General features: G+C 42.0%; 1 protein-coding gene across 5 annotated transcripts in view; it reads left to right on the top strand.

Annotated features, from left to right (window-relative positions):
- Window positions 1-15,184: 15,184 nt before the first annotated feature.
- The window catches only part of EPB41L3 (erythrocyte membrane protein band 4.1 like 3), a 181,944-nt gene continuing 180,762 nt past the window's right edge, over window positions 15,185-16,366 (top strand). For all 5 annotated transcript variants that reach the window (XM_054984569.1, XM_054984573.1, XM_054984574.1 and 2 more), the window contains exon 1: window positions 15,185-15,265. The gene's annotated coding sequence lies outside the window, so the exon portion shown is untranslated. The remainder of the gene's footprint in view (window positions 15,266-16,366) is intronic.

The following is a 16,366-nucleotide window of genomic DNA, read 5'->3' on the forward strand; positions in this document are numbered from 1 at the left end:
CACCACGATTGCTGCAGTCTGGTCTCTGTAAATTTCCTTAATTGCTCTGATGAATCTTTCTCCCAATTGTAGCTTTTCCATAGTGGCAAACATAAAGTCCCAGTTTAAATTGTCAAACGCTTTTTCAGCGTCTACAAAGAAGAAACCAACCTCTTTGTCACAACGCTTGTCATAATATTCAATAGCATTAATCACTGTCCTTAGATTGTCTCTTATTTGTCTGTCTGGCAAAAAGCCTGCTTGTTCCTCCTCTATGACTTCCGAGAGCCACCCCTTCAATCTCTCCGCCAATATCTTCGCAAAAATTTTATAGTCATTATTAAGTAGCGATATAGGTCTATAATTTTTCACATTAGTCAGGTCTTGGCCCTCTTTTGGGATCAATGATATGTTCGCTTCACTCCAAGTATCTGGAATCCTTTGATCCCTTAAAACCCCATTCATCACTTCTTTTAGGAATGGTGCCAGTTCATTAGCCATTGTCTTATAAAATTTAGCCGTAAGTCCATCTGGCCCTGGCGCCTTTCCTAGATTTGCAGATTGTATTGCCTTACTTATTTCCTCGTCAGTTACTTCACTGTTCAACTTATTTCTCCAAGCTTCCGAGATTTCTGGAAGTTTGGTTTTCTCCAAATATGACGCTATTGATTCTTTGTTTACTTCTTTTTTATTATACAGCTTAGCGTAGAATTTATAAAAGGCTCTACTAATGGTAGTCTGCTCCAAATACGTTTTGTTGTCTTCACAAATTTTATTTATTATTTTCTTTTCCCTTTTCTTCTTCAATTGCCATGCCAGGTACTTTCCAGGTTTATTAGCACCCTCAAACGCTTTTTGATTCAGTCTTTTAAGATTCCACTCCAATTCTTTATTGCTCATTGCTGTTAGCTGTTCTTGAAGTATTTTAATTTCCTGGTATACCTTCTTTTTCCCTGGTCTCTTTTTTAGCTGTGTTTCTTTGGCTTTTATTTTCTCCTCAGTCTCTTGTCTTTTCTCCTCTTTCTTCTTTCTTGCTCTACCATTTAAGTCCATTAGTATGCCCCTTACAACCGCCTTGTAAGCATCCCAAACTTTATTGGTTGGTACTTCTTTATTCACGTTGTATTGTATAAAAAACTTTGTCTCTCTTCTCAATATTTCCATATTCTCTCTTTCCTGTAACAAGTCCTCATTTATTCTCCATGCTTTCCTTTTTCTCCTTTTTCCAAATTTCCACATAATTGGGTTGTGATCTGAGCCTACCATCGGCATTATTTCTACCTCCTTAGTCCATAACGCTAAGTCTTTTGAGGCCCAGATCATATCAATTCTTGATAATGTAGAATGCCTTGCAGAATAAAAAGTAAACTGTCTACTTTTAGGATATTCTCTCCTCCATACATCTTCGAGAGTCTCTTGCTGAATCAACTCAAAAAAAAGCTTTGGCAATAGTCCTCTTTTCTTTTGTGCCGTTGTAGTCTTTTTGTCTAGTTCCAAGTCTGTCACTCCATTGAAGTCTCCAGCAAGAATTATCTGGTCATATGCAAGATCGTCTAAATGCTTCCTTAAATCCTCAAAGAAGCTTTCTTTTGCACCGTTAGGTGCGTAAAGTCCGACTACCAACACTCTCTTTAAATTCCAAATGCATTCCACTGCTACAAATCTAGCTTCCACATCTCTCATAACAAGTTTTGGCTGTAGCTCCTCTTTTATGTACAACACCACTCCTCTTTTTTTCTTGTTGGAGGCCGCTACAAATTCTTTGCCCAATTTTCCAGATTTTAAATATTTTACATCCTGTTTTCTAATATGGGTCTCTTGCAAACAAACAATATCACATTTTTGTTTTAGTAGCCAGTGAAAAATATTTTTCCTCTTATTCGGTGAGTTTAATCCATTTACATTCCAAGATAATACTTTACACTCCATATTCATAGTCTTGATGGTAAGTCTTTTTCATTGTCCTTAATAAATCGCTCCATCTCTCGCTCAGATCTGATGCGTTTTTTTGCCCCTCCAAACTCAAAGGACACACCTTCCGGTAATTCCCATCTGTACCTGATTTTCATGTCCTTCAAAATCTGAATTAGCACTTTATATTTTTTCCGGTCCAATAATACTGATCTAGGCAGTTCCTTCATTATAATAATCGTCTTGCCATCAATCTCCAATGGATCTTGAAACTGTTTTGTCACAATCCTCTCTTTCATATTTCGTGTTGTAAACTGCACAATCACATCTCTTGGTAATTTCCTCTGGGTTGCAATTCTCGAATTCACACGGTATGCCACGTCTAGGATAGCCACAACTTCCTCCTCCTCCTTCCCCAGGTATTCAGCCAACACCTCAGTCATCTGTTCTTGCGCTGACTTCCCTTCCACTTCTGGCAAGCCGCGAAAACGTAGCTGCTTCTCCATATGTTTAGTTTCTGCAACTGACATTCTCCCCTTCACCAATCTCATCTCTGTTTGTTGCGTGTCTGCTAAATTCTCCATCGCGTCTTCTACTGTTTTAACTCTCTGCTGCGTTCCTTGTAATTCACTTCGTATTGTTTCCATGCCTTTTTTCACTTCTGACAGCTCCGATTTTACTGTCTGTGTAACCTCTTTAACCTCTTTTATCAGCTCCAATTTCGTGTCCTTAAGTTCTTTAATCATATCTAAAAGTTTTTTATCCAAGTTTTTATCCAGGTTTTCTATTGCCGATTGCCACTCTTTTTTTGACATCGTGGGGCTTGCTTTAGCTCGCTCCCACGAATCCGCTCTCTTCCTTAACTCCGTGGCGTAAAATTTAACGTTTTTCTGTTTTAAATGTCCCAATCTTCTTTTAAAAATTAAATTTTAAAGAGTCCAAAATGTCGGGCGTCTTTTCTCTATGGTTTCTCTATGATTTTGTAAACCAAGATGGCCTACTTCCTCTTCCGCTGAAGCCGCGACCCTTCCCCTTTCAAAAATGGCGATTCCCTACTTCCTGCCCTCCAACAAGGGCCGCTTCTCTCCAGCCACTCTATTGTTATTACGCACTTCCTGTCTCCCGTCTTCCCACAGCAGATCTCGCGATGGTGTCTTTTTCTCACAGCTCCCAAGCCACAGGTATTCAAAACAATAGTCCGATTTCTTTAGTAACTTCTTTAAGCTTAGTCTCTTTTCAAATACAATTCCTGCCGAATCTTCCCCTCCTTTTCACTAGTCTGTTGCAGTTTAAAAATCTACTTTTTTCCTTCTCTGTTTTTATCAATCTGTCCCGTATCAGAAGATAATGATCTTTACCTTCTCTTCACTTTTCTCGGGTTGTAATCGCTGTTTCGATTTTAAGTTCTCCTCTCAGCTTCTTCCCCCAATCGAAGCTTGGGTATGTAGGTCTTATGCCAGCCGAATTGGCCCCAAAACTGCCGCAGAGATTATAGCCGACCCGTCGCAAGGTGGGACCTCAAGGATCGGGAGGGGACCCGTTGTGTAGAGCCCCCCCTCGTCCGAGATCTAGCTCACCCTAGGGTCTTGAGCGTTCTTTGCCTGCTCCCCGCCTGAGAGCAGTCGGCCGCGGGCTATTTTCACCCCACCGGCCGGTTAAAACGGCAGTCCGGTCAGCTCCGCAAGTGGAGCTGCGTTAGACCTCCATGAATCCCAAACCGGAAGTCAGGAAGCCGCAACTCTTAAAGTGATATAAAACTAAGAAGTTTTTACATTGTAAATATATCCATGCATCAGATTAGTTAATTATATCCGTATGAACACTAATAAACTATTACTAGTTTAACTACTAAATTAAGCTTTCAGTCTGTTGCCCATCAATGTAACTGCTGCCTCACCTCTTATGCCTCTGCCAGTAGCTTTCATTATGGAATTTTGCATTTGTCTGTAGAAAAAGTCTTCTTTGGAAAAACAGCAGCCTTGCTTTTGTTTTCCAGGATAGTCAGTCAGTCAGCATGTCCTGTAACTTGTTAGAGGTGTCATGCATACTATTCAGCACTTTCAAACAATAAGCCATCTAGCCTGGGTAGGCTGGGTAGATTCTAATGGAATGTTGAATGCAGATTTGCAGAGACAGCACAGAGCACAATGCTATAGCCCTTAATCAAATTAAACAAATTTTACTAGTGCTTTTAAATTAGTCACTTGACTTAGTCAATGTCAAGCATACATCCAGTAATATATTGTTCACCCAACTGAAGGAGTATATGTGAAAGAAAAAAGTCTTGCCAAAGAGTAGGAAACACAGCAATTTCACTATAGTCCTCAGCAACCCTTCCCCAGCCCACCAATCACAGAGCAGTGTGCTGGTGATATACCTGTGATGGGCAGAAAGAAACAATCAAGCTTCTGCTTTCAAAATGCATAACTGAAGCCCTGTTCATAAGTTGTGGTAAGTGCATATGCAATTTACAGTGTACACTTGATTTTTCTTCATACTCTGTGCTGAACAATTCTTATGTTATACTAGCCTGATACTTGTGCTTCGCTACAGTATCTAACTACTTTAAATCCAGTTATAATACTTACTGATATGTAACATTTTTTTGGTTTGCCAGCCACACAGGAAAGCCATGCCCCACAGGGAGATTGGCAACCCAAGTGAACTTTAAGGGGAAGACTGGGAGGTGCATTTGACCTCAGGACACATTCAATGACTCCCAATAGCAACTGCAGACTTAGAATGTGAGGGGTGAGGACCAATCAGGCTGCATATGCAAATGACCTCTGTGTTCCAACTGTCTCGGGGGTGGGGTGGGAATGAGGTGTGGAATGTTGTTAGCCCCAATCAGCCTGCATATGCAAATGACCTTGAAAGGCTGGCCCAATCAGGGAAGAGTGGCCAAGCTGGCAGTGAGCGGGGGCGCAAGCAGGCAGCAGCCTGCTAGCCACACAGGGGGGCTGTATCCCTTTGGGAAAACACATTTTACCCCTTTTTATCCCCTTAGGGGGTGAATTTCTTAAAATCCCTTCTTAGTGAGCCTCTACATCACAAAAGGAACGTTCTCCCCAAATTTCACATTTCTAGATCCAGCGGTTTGGGCTGGGTATTGATGAGTCAGTCAGGACACTTGTCTTTATATATATAGATTATGCACGCACCGCAGATATATTCAACTGTTGGTCTCATTTATAAAGTGAACATATGTTGGCTCTTACAAACAGATGTATGCAGGTACAGACTGTATGCATATGTGTTCACTGTAATGTGAACAGAGATAAGTGTGTGCGTGTGTATGGTACAGGAACAGAGGGAACACAACCCTCTCTACTAGAAGGAGAACCATAGTATAACCAAAAAAAGTCCTGGAGAGAATATACTCCAGAGAACTTGGCAGATGCAGGTTTCCGTTGCCTCTTCCTGTTTGACAGATGTGTTCACTGGGGAAAAGTGGCAATTCCAAACACAGCATTTTCTTGCTTCTGTAGCTCACTAAGCAGAGGCAACACTGCTAGATCACCCAAGGTTCCAGTCCTAGGGTGTACAGGGCTTGAGAGCACTAACCATTTGCCAGGCAAAGGGAATACAGACACTGCCTACAAGGGCACACACAACTGCATCTTCCTGTCAGCTCCCTAATAGCTCACTGGGAAAGGCACTTGTGTTTCAGTCAGGGATCATGGGCTCCGAACCTGTTGCCTTTTGGCCAGCGACAAGTTGGGCAGCAGCAAAACAGGTGGAAGAGTCCCGTCTAGAACAGAGTTTTTATACATGGGTGAAAGTTTTCAGAGTTTTCATACATCACATACCCATGTAGACACACAGAAAGAGAGCCTATCCCAAGTTAGTAGATCTAGTCTGGTATGTGGCCAGAAAGGAGTCCAAGCCATAGCTGAGATCTTACTCCATTTAACATAATTACTTGGGATGGGCGTCTCATGCTGAGTGGCTGCCCTGCACCTCCATCAGTTTGGCCAGCTATCTGCCATGCCCCATCTCTCTCCTGCATTCCAGTGCCTTGTTTGCTGTTCATCTCAACGACTGTTTCACTCCATCTGTTCTCGCCCTCCCCTGCCATGCAGGCTTCCTGGCTAATCTGGTTCTGACAGTGATATCAGGCAGTGTGTAACCCGAGGGACCTTCCTCTCCTTTGAAATGCCTGGACTACGCACTCCATCCCCTTGCAGTGTGAGTTGCATGCTGAGATTGGTAGCAAGCAGGGAATGGCATCTGATCCCTATCTGAAAAACCCTGATCATGCGGAGAGCTGTAAAGGAATCCACACATGTATTGAACAGCATCAGGTTTACTGGCAGCAAGCCAAATGAAGAGGTTGCCAGCTCTTTCAGTCTGTACTGAGTCTTGGGTGTAGGGTGGGAGAACTCTCCATGTGTTCAGTGTGACTCAAAGCTACACCAAGGTTTTTGCTGACATAAATTAGGGCCATGTTTGGGGCTGTAGAAGCTGAGGATGCTAACTAAACCCTGCTCCTCCTTTGACACATTGCTGATGCTCTCCATTTATACACCAAAGTCAGGGCTGTATCAGTTCATGCCACCATTTCTACATATACACCAGCATATCTTTGAGATATGCAGTCACAACTTCAGGATATGCTGGTGTAGGGCTAAGTGGTCATACAAAGCCATAGATTAGGTTTAGATTAGGTTCATAGATTAGGTTTAGGATTGTACTGCTAGTTGAGTTTTAGGATTAGTTAGTGAAAGTAAAAATGCTTTATAAGCTGAAATCCATAATACTTTCCAGGGAGTAATCCCCATTGAATAAAATGGGAGTAGACCTGCTTAAGATTGCTCTCATAATGTCTTTTCCTTGAAAAGGAGTATGATAGCGAGGTCATCTAAAGTAAAACAACCATCGAATGGAGATCATTCATATCTGCTGTGCAGACATAACATAAATGGGAAGGACCTGATTACAAATGAGTGTTATCTTCAGAGCTTCTTGGTACATAAAATTCCTTTTGTCTTAAAGAGGCAGCAGGAATGTTTCTCAACAAAGGATTTGGAAGTAAATGTGGCATAAAATAGTACACATTTTAGGAGTAGTATTTTCTGCATATAGTTTATCAGTTTTAATAGCTGCCTGCTCTTTATTTTTCCATCTAGAAATCTGAGCCTTCTGTGCAGGAATTGTGTAACAAGTTTAATATCCTCTACATTCACTGTTTTCTGAAATAGCACTGAAAAACTAGAGAGCAACACACCTGAAGAACTAGAAATCAAGCATTACATTTGTCTAGCCAGAAATTGAACCATTTGTTCAAATTTTGGTAAATAATACCATTTTAAGTGCATTTAGGTAGAACCACTGGAATAAAACAGTTGTATTAAGTGATTTGGGCTTTCAGATCAACACAAATGACTGATCCTCTGCAATGTGTTAACAGCTGTTCTTGTTCTCTATTCCTGTCCTATTCCAAGCTCAGTGACTTCAATAGATGTGAAAGGTGGTGTTAACTCTGCTTAGGATTGCACCTCGTATGGTTAAAGTCACTGAGGTTAGATATGCCTAAATCTGTATAAGAATTGGCCTATAAAGTTATAATAGTGTTCTCAGTCATGTTTGCCTAAGTTCGATTTATTTCAGTGGGATTCTTACGCATTTAGATACAGGGGTGTATTTCATACTTCCTGAAGTATGTGTTGACAGACTTGAATACAGCATTTCAAAGCAGTTTGATTTTAAGAACAAACATTTTGCAATAGTTTTGTATTTAAAAATTAGATGTATTTAAATATCTAGAGGGTCACACTTCAAGCACTGTATTTGGTATTTGTGTCTCCTCTGCAAACATTTCTTTGTTTTCTTTGTTGCATGATATGATTCTGTTCCCTTGTGGAGTGTTAGCAATCTTTGAAAGGCCTGGAATGTGATTATCACTGCATGCTGTGGAATCTGAACTCAGGTTCTTCATCACACTCAGAGGAACTAAGTAGGAACACAGAGTCCTGCCATGTGAACATCAGTCCTGTTGCATCCCAGATGTTGCAGAGATTTCCACAAGAGGTGAGACAGGGTCTGTATGACTATTTCAGAAAGAGTTTGAGGAAAAGATGGAAGTTGAAGATCAACAAAGAGTTCAACTCTTAAAGGCTAATCAAACAAGAGTTAAACACTTAAAGGCTAAACAAAGTTCCATTATATGCCATGTAGATGCTTTATGTTTGTATGATACAGTTTGCAGTATTTTTGAACTGTGTTTAAGTTGCTGTTGATGAAGGCTGTGTAAAACTTAAAATGTGTCCAATACAATAACAACGTGAAGTGTTCCAGTAAATAAACAAAACAATTTTGTTTGACAGCTTTTGAGATATACTTTCTCCTTGGCTTGAAGATTGGTGCTACCTTGCTTCCTTTCCATTTCTCTGTCTCTTTGTTGGTTACGTTAACTAAATATGAACAACATAAAGCACTGATAGATGTGTTACAGTTCCACTCAGTACATTTATATGAAGTAAACTTAAAATTATCCTCAAATGTGTTTTCTGAAGAACATACAATAAATATATTCATACACACTGACAAGGATATGTACAACTCCTCCATTTCACCTGTTTATAGTTTTAATTTATTTCAATTATTTCTCTTTCTTTTCTTGAGTTTTAGGCGGAAATGTGTTTTTCCGCTACAAGTTTATGTCCATCAAATATTATATAAGATACTAGGTGCATTCTTGTGTATTTACATAAGGGTGCTCATTCACATGTAAAGAAGGCGGAGGGGAATCAGTTTCTTTTTTTGTTTTGTTTAAGGGGTATACAGGTTAGGGAATATAAACCCTATTCCTTCTCGTGTCTTATTTTTTTCTCCAGTGGACTAAACTGCTGAAAGAAAGGAAGCTCAGGGTTTGAGAAGGGATAGGATTTAGCTCCCTGCACTTTCATGTTCCGTCCAATTTTAAATTTCTCTACCCAGTGAATTCATTTAAATACAGAAGGATTTCTCCAATCATGCCTAATATAGCCCTTTAGTATAAGTGTATAAAAAAGTTGCCTGTAGTTTTTCCCAACTGGAGCTACAAACAGCTATGGTTGTGATGTCATTTGTACAGAGAAATAGCACAGGGACAAAGGGTTAAATTAACCACCTGGCTGTCTGGCATCCTGAGGGGCATATGCCTCCCACTCCTTGGCCAGCTGTGTTTATAAATATTCAAGTTGAAACTTTCCCAGCTGCAGGAGCCAGCAATGTAATTGGTGTAAAATGCATCTTGGAGAGACAGACCTATTAACTCCATCCTCTTCGGTGGAAAAATCTACCCATATATTTTCAAACAGGAAAATCGTCCCTCAGTGCCCCCCCCTTCATCTTGGGCATGTAACAGGATAATGGAGAGATTTATTAATTACTGCCATTATTTTTTTCAGTTCTGATTAGTTTATAACAATAAAGCATTTTTACATCCCTACCAATCAATAAAGAGTACAGCCACACATTAATTAGTTACCAGTTCCTGTATTGTCTCTTTTTTTGAAATTTTTTTATTAGGAGTACATATTACAAATAACATTTTTATTTAAAACCTAAATATCAATTTCCCCCCACCCTTTCCCTCCCCCCTTTTCTCAGACTTCCAACAGCTTTCCAACCCATATCTTATTCTATTCCTTACTTATCTATTCCCTTTATATATTATTATCTCATATTTCCCTAATAAACTAGATAATATCCATTAAATTCAAATCTATTCAAAACTTAAACTTAACAATAATTAAAGCTTCACTTTAAATGGTAAAAATCCCTATCTCCACTATTTCCCCCAGTTCCTGTATTGTCTTCAGTCAGCGCAAAAAAGATCACAGGGAGAATAGTTACCGTTTTAAGTTGCACCAAATAATTGTATGGTTGGGTTTTTTTGTTTTCTCCAGACAAGCTTTTGCTTGCACTGATGTGCAACAGAAGGCTTGCAGGTTTCCTAGCAATTCTTTTTTTGTCCAGCACTGGTTCTGTAAATGTACACATTGGAAAATGCATGAGCTTTTCCTGCTCCATAAGCTCTAAACAGGTTACATGAGCTGTGTGAAAAAAAATTGTATATTGAAACTTTATTCATTTTGAGAGGGTGACAAGAATGTACAGCTATTGTTTCCTGTAATTAACTGGGTGTCTTCTGCAAGGAAAGAAGTTACTAGAACACTGGTCTTAATAAAAGAGTCTCAGGGCTGGACTGGAAGGCCAAAATGGCCCTGGGAAAAGGCCACATCATCCTCTCATGAAGCAGGGCCCCAGAGCCGGCTGAGGCAAAAGGAAGCACCACATACCACCATGCCCATGCTCCTCCACACAGGGTGCACAGAGAGTGCTTGGTCTAGCAGAACAAATTGGGTTGCCACTGTGCTCTTGTTCCTCTTTGCAGGGGCATCCAAGGTGCCTCCATGCACATGCCCAAGACTGGCCCAGCAGGGTGAAGCCAGGCACTGCTGTACAGGCAAAGCAACATGCCACTGTGCCTGTGCTCCTCCTTGCAGGATGAAGCTGGGCTCTAGTGTACCTATTCTGCTACTTGCTGGCCAAATGGAGCCCATGCTGGCACAGGGTGAACCGTGGTGCTTCTACATCTCGCTGGCCACATTATGCCTGGGCCAGCAGGGTGAAGCCATATGCTGCTGTGGTTAGGCAGGGGCACGGTTTGTGGCATCAGCCCACCAAGATATTTCCCCGTTAAAGAAATAGCCAGTCTGCCCCAATATGTCTTGTATGTTAAAACTCTGCAGCAACTTTTTTAGCCTCATGAAAGGCAGGGGACAAGATTTCCTTACAAGACTATACACTAATATTTACCATCATAACAACTTAAGATCCAGGAATGGTTTCCAGTTTGATTAATATTAAATGCAATTGGGAGCTGTTTAACTCCTTCTCCTGTATAATTGTCCTAGTCTAAATCATCCTTTCCATCCAGTTGCCAGTTACCTTGTGAGTGATAAAAAAAAAATTACAGGCATGATACAAGAACTGGTATCATTTTCCACTGTGAACTGCTTAAGAGCTTGATGAGGTGGAGATATTGTTGATCAGCACAGGGAAAAAATTTCTCATGACACTTCCCTGATCAACTCAGTTGACCTTGTCTCTCCGCCCCCTTGCAGTTGCATCAGAACAGCTGTGTGGGAAAGATTTACTTTTCATTTAAAGAGATCCAGGATTTAAATGGCGCAGTGGTTACTGTGGTGGTGTAGTGGTTAGAACGTTCGACTAGGATAAGGAGAAGCCATGTTCAAATCCTTACTCTGCCATGAGGTTCTCTGGGTGATATTAGGCTTCTCTCCCTCCTCCTCTACACACCTCACAAAGTTGGAGTGAGGATAAAATGGAAAAGGGGATACAAATGTAGACATTAAATAAATACCTTTACCATATTTCTGTAGAAAAATCAAAGTTGCAAGCAAGGTTGCAAAATGCTGTTTTTGATAGTGAATTATAGAAAAGGTAATTTAAGTTGGATACAAAGGTGGATAAATAGCATTACAGAAGATCAATCTAAGCCTTAACAGATTTCAGTTCTGGAATTTGTTTTCAGTCTCATCAGGAAGGAGGACTTGCAGGTTAGGCATTGGAACGTTATACCTCAGAAGTTAAAAATTGAGTAAAACTCTTGAATAAGTACACTAGAAGCATAAACTTAATCATGTTCACTCAGAAGGAAGTCCCTCTGTGCTCAGAGGGACTTACTCCTGAGGAAATATGCCCAGAATTGCAACTGTGCAGCAGGCTGCACATCTACTGAGAAATGTCCCACAAAATTGAATGGGGTTTCTTATGAGTGTGTGTGCATAGATTTGCAGCTTTTAGTAGCTTATCTGCCTGTTTTGTCAGCTTAGAAGGGTAACTGAGAACAGTTGACTGAAGACTTCTGCTCAGCTAAGTAGCATTAAGAATAATATGGACAATAATGCCAATTATTATGAGACTGTATTACAAATCAATAGCTAATGCTTATCTGGAACATTATGTTCAGACAAATGAACTCTTTTTTTAAAAAAATGCTGAAGTTTAGAGTAGGAGAACAAAAAAGCTAGTTTCTCTCCTTGTCTGTAATAAAAGAACCAGAAACATTTAATAACAATAAGGAACTGTTTTATCCTTTGCCATTTCATTGTAAGTATATAGGCTGGGATCCAAAAGGATTCTATTCAGTGTACTGCTGCCTATTTTGCAAATAGAGCTTCAGGATGAAATACTGACCAGGGAAATTTTCACTATGTCCTTGGAAAAAAGTGCTGTAGCCCTTTAAATCACATTGTTATGGCTGTTGTCCAAGGCTGGGCTGCATTCTTTGGGACTTCTCATTGCTGTGGAAAATGGGGAGTCTATAACAATATGAATGGTCCTGTAAGCCCAAAGACAGAAATTAAAGTGCTCCGCATGGATTTTGAAATTTTGATGGTCATTGCAGGAGACAGAATGCAGTGGCCTGTCTTTAAAAGGGTCAAGGGAGGTTACCAGACTATTATTGACCAGACTATAAGTGATGAAGGAAACTTGTGATTAGGTTCCAGATTTTAAAAACTTGAAATACAGCCTCAGTGGGCTGTACAATTGATCAGACCAGCAGCATGGAATGGAAGGATTGCTCAACCAGGATCCTAACAGATTTTCTTCAGGTCTGAGAGCCAGCCCCAAAATTTGGGAGCCACCCATTTTTCAGCCTTCAGGCCTTTGTATTGTAATTACCATATTTATTTACATCATTTATAGTCTGCCTTTCTCACTGAGACTCAAGGCGGATTACACAGTACGATGTTAATACAATCAGTATCAAGTACATTTCAATACAATACCATAAGGCAAATCATTCTTATAACAAAACCTAGCCCTAACCTGTTCACAGTTGCTTGTAATTTTTTAAGACTATGACAAAAGTAAAAAGTGGAAGGCCTGCAAATTTTGTAAGGGAGAGTAATCCCATCTTGCCCCCACCCCAGTTTCTCCCTTCTCATAGTTTTCTCCCTAGGTGTTCTCTTGGCTTTGCGGACAATTTCCCCCTACCTGTACATGACCCAAGAATGTGGATTTTTTTGTTCTGCCTTCTGGGGTCATTGTTCAGGATTAGATATATTTTATAGGAATAACCCTTGTTATCATCACTACAAAAAGCTAGCTTTTAACACTTTCCTACCTACTTCCCAATTTCTTACAATTCTATTATTGCTTCAAAAAGTTCCAATTAATTGAATATTGGAGCTAGAATAGAAAGTAACTGGTTGAAAAATGAATTCACCCACCATCGTTGAATGGTGTGAAGTTCAATTTATATATAAAAACATAATGACAAGCATTTCATGCACATTTTTTATATCATACAACAAAACATTGTGATGCAAATGATGATATATTAGCTTTATAAGTCCACTGAGAATTGCCAGGAGACCCTCCAAGAAAAGAATTGTTGGAAATACTAAGTACCACAATTAAATTACTGGGTGCCCTGGCAACCTGGTGCCAGGGATTTATTAAACTGTAGCTTAATTCCATTTGGTTAGGCCATTTTCCTAACCAAATTGCCTTCCCCAGAAGAAAAAATATGATATATACAATAAGATTTATCAGAAAAAGAGTGACTATTTATTTCTCTGGGCAGCTATGATCAGGCTCCCAGTTGCATTTCAGTTAAAAAAAATGAAATAGGTGGCCATCAGTCCTAGATTAACATACTTTGTGACATTCCCATGGAAGCAATAGTATTTGTTTGAATAAGTAACATGACATCCTGCACTTAGGATCAGAGCACAAGTCTGCCAGCTCCTTTACATGAACAGAGATTGTCCTGTGTCATCTCTTTCTCCCAAATTTTAAACTATGCCTTAGCTTTTGCTGTAAATTTAGTTGGCCTTTGATTCACCACTGTCCTGGGCATAAGCCCCACCAACTAACACAGAGCTTACTTTGGAGTAGGTCTGCTTAGGACTGCTCCTAATGATTTACATCTGCTTGTGCTACAAAACTGTATGAACAGATCCTTGTTTAAATTGGTTATACAGAGGTCTGGCCTCTCTGCAGTTGGTGTCCTAGACATTCTTTGAACCATCTGTTTGTGTGATGCGTGCTATAGAATGTCAGGTCAGATCAGTGGCATTTGTGTGCAGACACACAGACCCTTTAGTGTCTTGTCTAGCCTTAGATGAGCATGTACAGACTTCCAGACCAGGGAAGTTCAAAGGGCATTCTGACCAATCTCTTTTGCCTCTTTTGCAAACTCTAGACTCAATATTAAAGGTCCTTATTTTTTTCTACCATTATTTTTAGTGGGAGCAGCTGAGTAAAGTTTGCAAAAAAACACAGCATAATCAGTTAGGGTTCATTTACCCCAAATTTCTCAGTGCCTAAGTAAGTGTGGTTTTATTGTACTTAGGCTGAGATTGATCGAAGTAGCACTTCGTAATTATATAAGTATTTGGACCTGAAAATAGTTCTTTGTTTCCAGTCTTTGTTAGTTAGAAAAGGGGGCTATCGGTTCCCCAAAAAAAGTATGGCACAAGAATACATTAAAGATTAAAGTACACGTCTAGATCCCATTGAAACTATTATGATTGTGATGACTTTAATACCCAAGGAGAAGTTGTGTGAAGTTCCATTTGTAGAATTACGTATCTTAAAACCCAACAAATTTCCGTAGAAAGCCTGATATAGTATAACTTTATTTTTATGTTAGGATTTGATCAAGGTCAATATTCTTGTTGAAGTCAGGGAAGTAATACCTGTACCTGTATACCTGTAATTCTCATCCAAGCTGTTTAAATCAATATATTGCACTAACACATAATGTGTTCGGGATTGAGGTGCTGGCTTGTGGTATGTTTCTGGGCTTGTAGTCAATATTTTGCCAGATTCTGGAGCTGTGCTGAGCCGATGAAACTTTGACCCATTTTGATACTATGCCATGTAACTGCAGGGATGTTATTGCACCATTGGCATTTATTTCTCGATGCCTGGTCCAGTAGACGTTGCTGTTAAGTAGGTTTGGAACGTGGCCCCATCCCTCCGAATACTGGTGCAAGGCCCGGAGCATCTGCACTGCTGATTCACAAGAGGACATTTGGGATCTGCGATTTGTCTTGGCATAGGGTCTATTTTTAAGAGGAGTTTTCCTCATCATCCCCCCCCCCACCCCCCGCCCCAGCCAGCTGGATCTAGCTGTTACCTCCTTTCCGTTCGCGGGGTCTGGGAAGGCGCTTGCCCGTTTCTGATTTGCTGAAAATCGCAGAGGGCTCGTCCTGGGCAGAGCCCGGCTGTGCTGCTGACGCGTGGCTCCGGCTTGCTGCAGTTGCCGCACGTCCCTGTGACGTGTTGCACGCAGACTTCGATCCGGAGCCTGGCTCTGGCTCTTGCTCGCTGCGCCCTTTTGGACGAGGTACGCGCGTCTCCCCGCCTTTGCTCGCTGTCCCCTCACTGTTAAGCCAATGTCGTTTCCACGCCGCAGAGCCCGAGGGGGAGGGGAAGCGGGGGGGGGGGGTCCTGGGAAGGGCTCCAAGGCCTTCGCTTCTGCTCAGATTCATTTAAGTCTCGAGATGTGGGTTCTAGAAGCCATTTTTAAGTTCACGGTCGGTGGCGGCGGGAATGGGTCGCAAAGGGGTCGGGCCGCGGGACGTGGAGCTGAGGGGATGCGCCCTACTCGCGCCGACAGTCCCTCCGCCCTCCCCAGCAGCGCTTCCCACGCCAGGCGGCCGTTTCCTGGCCTGGGCGCTAATGGCCATTTAATGGTGTCGGCGGGCGCGGGAGATCTGGCTTGGGTGAACGATTCGCAGCAGCAGCCGGCCGAGGGCTTGGGGCTGAACGTGGAGATGGGGTGGGCAGAAGGGGCGCTTCTGGCCAGCAATGATGGAGAATGCCCTGTGGAAGGCATGGGCTGCGCACGAGAGCCGGGGACCCCGTAGCCTCGGCGTGCGCGTCCCTGGAAGTAGCGGACTGAATGACAAGGTCTGTGTAGGCAAGTCTGCTGCCTTCTGGAGATCTCAAGCGACTCTGCAGTGCCACCACTGGAGTGGGGTCTCTTTGAGGCGGGCTCCTGGCAGTGTGGAGCTGTCACTTCTTTATGTCGTTAATGGGGCACTTTGTAAGAGGGGGAGACCGATAGGAAACCGTCACGACCTATCGATTACAGGTTGGGGGGTGGGGGGCGGGACGGCTGCGGTCTTCCCTTGCAGCTGGAAGGTGAACAGGTTGCCTTGGTCGCCCCAGCCCGCCCGCTCCCCGAGAGGAGTCTGCAGACGCGCAGACCGCCTGTCCCCGGCTTCTTGCCAGCCTTCCGTAGATTCTCTGGGGTGAAATCGTTCTACAACCGTTCACAGGTAGAAGGTCCCCAGATGGCCTCTCCTCTGGGCCCATGCAGCCCTCCAGGCAATTTTCTGAGCGCCCAGTCACTGGGGCATTTCCCGATGGGCCGCGTAGGCTCATCCAGCCCAGGGTGGAAGGAAAAGTGGCCTCACCCGAACGAACCAGGGAAAGTGGGTCC

Source organism: Eublepharis macularius, chromosome 7 (assembly GCF_028583425.1).
Source record: "Eublepharis macularius isolate TG4126 chromosome 7, MPM_Emac_v1.0, whole genome shotgun sequence".
NCBI classification, from domain to species: Eukaryota; Metazoa; Chordata; class Lepidosauria; order Squamata; family Eublepharidae; genus Eublepharis; species Eublepharis macularius.